Source organism: Petaurus breviceps, unplaced genomic scaffold (genome assembly GCF_028583685.1).
Source record: "Petaurus breviceps papuanus isolate PSGF00001 unplaced genomic scaffold, PetGlider_PUasm1.0 90842, whole genome shotgun sequence".
NCBI classification, from domain to species: Eukaryota; Metazoa; Chordata; class Mammalia; order Diprotodontia; family Petauridae; genus Petaurus; species Petaurus breviceps.
The window spans coordinates 5,903,249-5,909,248 of NW_027187358.1; the positions used below are offsets into that span (position 1 = coordinate 5,903,249).

Below are 6,000 nucleotides of genomic sequence, written 5' to 3' on the forward strand. Positions count from 1 at the left end.
CATTCCTAACACTGTGTATAGAAAAACATGCCATGCTCTCGTATTCATCCTCTGTGAACTGCCCTCACTTCCATCCTGTAACAGGCCAGACCTGACTCATGCTGGTAGTCCAGAATGAACAAAACAAGACACTTAGAGAACATGTGACAGTTAACCCAGGGTAGTTAACTGGGCCTGGAAGGGAATGGAGATTCAGCAGGGATGCAGTTGGATTTAACTTTGTCCAGGCTGGTCCACAGACTAAGAAAAGAGCAAGTGACATGTCCTGGCCTTTTGTATTCAATCCCCCCAAGGAGGAGGCTCTGGAAACATTCCAAGGCTAAGGTTTTCTTAGAGACTAAAGTCCTCTGAGTCAATTAAGTCTTGAGGACTGTTTCAGTATCTTTTAAGGAAAAACTAAGCTAGTCTACGTAGAGGAGAGCCTTAGGATAATGCTCCTACCATATACTTCTACACATTTATTTTTTAAATCCCCGACTCCACTTGGGGTTTTCTTGGCAAAGCTACTAGAGTGGGTTGCTACTATCTTCTCCAGCTCATTTTACAGATGAGGAACTGAAGCAGACAGGGCTAAGTGACTTGCCAGGATCACACAGCTGGTGAGTGTGTGAAGCCACCTTTGACTTTCAGGGAGAGGAGCCTTCCTGACTTCAGGCCCAGCACTCTATCCCATGGGCTACATAGATGCCCTCTGAGTTGCATACATAGCCTGAATATTAAAGATCATAAAAAAAAAGAAAATTAAAACAGAATTAGAGCGTTTATTTTTCACAACCATGCCCACTATATTGGCATTACAATAAATCCTTGCCAACTTGACTTAAAGAATGCTTGAATCTGGGAATTTACTCTAGACAACCCACCTTCTCCTGTACTCTGGTCTTTGGGGTGGGGTCCCCAAATCCCCCCCTCAAACCTCATAAGTTCTTTGGCACCCAACGTGGAGCCAGTACTTCAGTCTTTGAGAGGTCCCCCCCAAAATCTCATTAGTGATTTTGTTACCAAACAAAGGATAGGGGATGGGGCAATTATAAAAGAAAAAATAGAGAACGTCAATCACATGAAAATACAAAAGCTTTATTTAACATAAAACAAAATTAATGAAACTAGGATAAGAAAGGACACTAGTAACTGGGGGAAGCCTTTCTATCAAATATCCCTGATAAGAGCCTAAAGCCCAAGATACATTAGTAACTAACATAACTATATATGATCAAAAGTCATTCCCCAATAGATAAATGGTCAAAGAATATGAACAATTTTCAAAATAACTTTGAACTATTACAAATCATATGAGGGGTGGGAAGGTGGTGCAGTGAATAGAACACCAGCCCTGGAGTCAGGACAACCTGAGTTCAAATCCGGCCTCAGACACTTAACACAAAAACTAGCCATGTGATCTTGGGCAAGTCATTTAACCCCAACCGCCCTCCAAAAAGCAAAAAAAAAAAAAAAAAAAGGGAAGAAGAATCATATGAAAGAATGCTCCAAACTACTTATAAGAGAGATGCATATTCCCTAAAATTCTAAGGTCTCATCTAACACCCAACAAATTGGCAAAGTGGAAGTCAATGTTGGAAGGTAAGATGGGTACACTAATGCATTGTTAGTCAAGTTAAGAATTGGTCCAACATTCTGAAAAGCAATTTGGAATTTGCAAAGAAAGTGAATAAAATGTTTGACCCAGAGATTTCACTGCTAGGCACATGTAGGATGGAAGGAAGGAAGGAAGGAAGGAAGGAAGGAAGGAAGGAAGGAAGGAAGGAAGGAAAGAAGGAAGGAAGGAAGAGAGGGAGGGAGGGAGGAAGGGAAGGAGAGAAGGAGGAATGGAGGGAAGGGAGGGAGGGAGGAATGGAAGGAAGGGAGGAAGGAAAAATCCATCTGCCCCAAAATATTTATAGAAGTACTTTTTTGCCCTAGCAAAGAAATAAAGTATATACCCATCAACAGGGGAATGGCTAAACAAGTTGTGGCACAGTAATGTATTGGAAAATTATTGTATTCTAAGAAACAATGAATATGATGGATATAGAGAAACATGAGAAAATTTGCAGCGTGCAAATCTTTGCAACTGGTACAAGCTGAAATAAGAAGAACCAGGTAGATAGACAATTCATTCAATGAGAATAATAATGTAAATGAAAAGTCCTGAAAGCTGTGAATTTATAATAACCCAGCTTAGACCTAAAGAAGAGATACTGAGAAGATACCTCTCCTCTTTTCTTTTTTAGAGAGACAGAAGACTATGGGTATAAACTACTACATATAATATCAGACTTTTTTGATATATTGGCTAGTTTCATTGAACTGTTTTTCTTTCCTCCTTTTTTTTGTTATAAGGGATGGCTCTCTAGGAAAGAAAAGAAAATATAGATGATGGAAAAAAACATATCAATAATATTTTTTAATCTAAATCGATTCCCTGTGCTTACACACCAGTCTTTTCAGACAAATCTCATTTTTCCTCTTCATTGCAACTATATTCCTTTGTGTCTTCAGAATTTCTTTCTTGAGTATCTCCTGGCCCTCCTAGACTGACTTCCTCTACAGCATTTTATTCCATGAGATCTTATCTATCCTTCCTGTGACCCCTTTGATACCTGCTTTCCCAAAATGTGGGGTATGTGTCAGACCATGCCCAAATTTCCTCTTTTTCTCTCTCACAAACTATGGAGTAGTCACAACCAGAATAAGATCCAGAACACAATTTCCCCTCACTTGTTCCCCTACCTTTTGAAAGATGAACTCACCATTAATGCAAGTGAAGATATTATCTGTTCTACTTCTGGAAAAGAGGAAGCTCTCATAGTTTCCTGGATAAATTAAATTCCCCATCCCTACAATATCATGCTTCTGTGCTGGGTTTTGTGATCCATTTCTCAAACTCCTGATTTATTTCCTCATTCCATCCAGGTGGTCTGAATTATACTCAAACAGCAAAATCACTCTCTTTCTCCTTCCACTGATCATTGTCCAAATAGTCAATCAATAAGCCTTAGACATTTACTAGCTGTGTGACCCTGGGCAAGTCAATTAACCCTGTTTGCCTCAGTTTCCTCCTAATTCGTCCCTCTACTCCAAGTTCCCCCCCCCCACTTCAATGTATCTTACAAAGGGCTGCTAAAGCGATTTTCCTAAAGCACAGGTTCTATTATGTCACTCCCCTATTCAATCAACAGCAATAAATACCTTCAAATTGCCTAATGAATCTATATGAGCTCTTGTTGTGGCTCCAGAAAATACCCGAGATGTAATATAAAGCTTCTGAAAGCTCACAAATCCATCAATGCTTCAACTTGTATTTCTTAAGGACTTACAATGAGCCAACCACTATTTTAAGGGCTGATGAAAAGAAAAGCTAAAATGAGATCCTTAATGGAAGAAAATGTACATTATCTAGTGGGGGTGACCATAGGTAAATAATTGTGTAAATACAAGATATACTGAGTATAAATGGAAGGTAATCTTAGAGAGGACAATACTGGCAAGTTGAGGAGACCAGGAAGATGCCTGGCAGGAAGATAGGAATTGAGATGATTCCAGAAGGGAGTCAGGGAAATTACAACTTGGAAGGGAGGAGAGAGAGCAGCATTCCAGGCATGGACAGTCAGCCAGTACAAGGGCAGATGTAGAACTTCTTGTGTGCCAGGATCTGCAAGCAGGCCACTGTAGCTGGACCACAGGGTGCATGGAGTGGGGCCAAGTGTAAGGAAATGGTAGTAATGGGTCAGTGTTGTGACAGGCTTTAAACTCCAGGAGTTATAATAGGGAACCTCTGGAGTTTAGTAAGCAGTGGGAGGGTGGCAGGGTCAGACCTCTCCTGTTTTTCAAAAGGGCAGCTAGTGTCTGATATTGGACTTGGGAACGAGACTCATCTTTGTGAGTTCAAGTCCAGCCTCAGACATTCATTAGCTGTGGGTCAGTCACTTAGCCCTCTTTGCCTCGGTTTCCTCATTTGTAATATAAGCTGGAGAAGGAAATGGCAAACCATTCCAGTATCTTTATCAAGGTTATGAAAAGTTGCAGACCTGACCAGCTGCAATTTTTTTTTCAAAAAATGGTTCCTATGTGTATTGCTCAGGGCTCTGGATGTAACAGAAGTGTGTACGGAGGTCCGGCCACGGGGTCAAACTAGCAAAAGGACCACTCTCTCCCCCACTCTAGGGGTCCCAAGCCCGCCTTCATTAGCTTTACTCCAAGAGCTCGGAAACACGTGGCTAGGAGAGAAATAAACAAGGGTCTCCCAGGAAACCAGAGCTCCCGGAAGTCACGCGCCCACCCCGTTCTCGCGATGCTAAAAATACAGGATTTGGCAAACACGCTTCACGTCGCGATCCACACTTAACCGGCGGAGGAGCGCCGGGCGGGGATAGCGTTCTACGCCAGCGTACCTCGTAGTCCTGGGCGTCCGTGTGCAGAGGCGCGGCTGTCTCGATGGGGCCCACCCGCTTGCCACCCACCGTGGAGGAGTCTCGAGCGGATCCCCCTGCGCGCGTGGAGGCGTCAGGCCGGCGGAGTCCGGGAGGAGGGAGGAGGAAGGTGGAAGGTGGGAGGTATAGTCTCCTTCAGGCCTGACTGGCGGAGGGAACAGCCAATCAGGAGTTTGAAATGGCCTCCAAACGTCGCTAGGAGGTGGGCCCTCTGGCGTAATCTATTTGAGACACCGAATTTAAAGGGGATGGGAAAGGATGCCCTGGGAGGCAATGACTTGGCAGCCCACCCACCCTGGTCCGGGTGTGCTCTTGTGCTTTAGAACGTGGGGGAATCCTGACTTCCGTCCTCCCTTTATCCACTTACTCGTGACTCTGGTGCCCCGGCTTACCCACTTAAGAGACATTTCAAATAATTGCAAAGCGCTTAGCCCCGTAGTAAGCAGGTAGTTATCATTATTATTTTCATTATCAGTATTATTATTATACCTAGTCAGCAAGCCCATTAAGTGCCTGGTACTATGCCAGGCCCCAGAGATTAAAAACAAAAACAAAACACATATGTGCCTGTTCCAGAAGCCTTGATACTTAAGGTTTAGACTGCACTGAAACTTTTGGGACACCCTGTATAAAATAAATTCCAGGTAATGTGGGCGGGGACAGACTGAACAACTGGAGGACTCAAGAAAACCCTTTTAATAATTTTGAAGTCTCTCATTTTAGTAAGGTCAGGGAAGTTTTTCACAGACCTAATTGCTTCAAAGAAACGATTTAAGAACAAATTAAACTGGGTGGGGGCCAAAGTCAGAATGTTAGTTAAAATGAAAAGTTCATGATGTGAACTTAGCCTTTGGATACCTCGTTCTGTCAGGGTAATAGAACAATTTGTATTTTATCCGAAGTTCGGTTGAGAATTAACAGTTTAAAAGCAGAAGAGTGGGAAATAGCAGTAAACATTTTTTTGCCAGATTGTTAGTGTGCATATGGTCGATTAAAAAAAATATTAAGCCTAATTTGGTAAGGAAAATTGGTACAGGGTAGCCAGGAGGGCCACAATATTTCTTTATAAATAGAATTACACAAATAATTTTTGTTTGGTCTTCTTGCTGATCACTGGTCTTAGGATTTTGGAATTCATCTTGTTTTGAAGGCATGTACTCTTCTGTCCAAAGACCTGCTGGCTTTTTGTAAGCTGCTGCCAGCTAAAAATCACGAAACACATTTCTAATCATGTTATTTCTTTCCCCAGATCTTCATTATCTCTGTTTTGCCCACTGAATGAAGTCTAAATGCCTGGAATACAAGCCTCATTCTCCATGTTCTGGTCCCTACCTATATCCCCAACCTCATTCACTTTTATTCCCTTGCACAAACCAATCATTCTACAGGCATTAAGCATCTACTGTGTTCTACGTTCTGACAATACAAAGAGAAATGATCATTTTCTTCAAGGAGTTATGTTCTGTTGAGGAAAACAAGACCTATACATATAAAGAGACCTAAAATATATACAAAGTAATGGGGGAGGGGGGATTTGAGTGTGATCTGTAGGGGATAAGAAAAGATCTTG

At 42.1% G+C, this 6,000-nt stretch overlaps 1 protein-coding gene across 2 annotated transcripts in view; it reads right to left on the minus strand.

Annotated features, from left to right (window-relative positions):
• THADA (THADA armadillo repeat containing) overlaps positions 1-5,135 on the minus strand; it is a 460,437-nt gene extending 455,302 nt beyond the window's left edge. For both annotated transcript variants that reach the window (XM_069071596.1, XM_069071597.1), the window contains exon 1: positions 4,392-5,135. The gene's annotated coding sequence lies outside the window, so the exon portion shown is untranslated. The remainder of the gene's footprint in view (positions 1-4,391) is intronic.
• Positions 5,136-6,000: the final 865 nt, after the last annotated feature.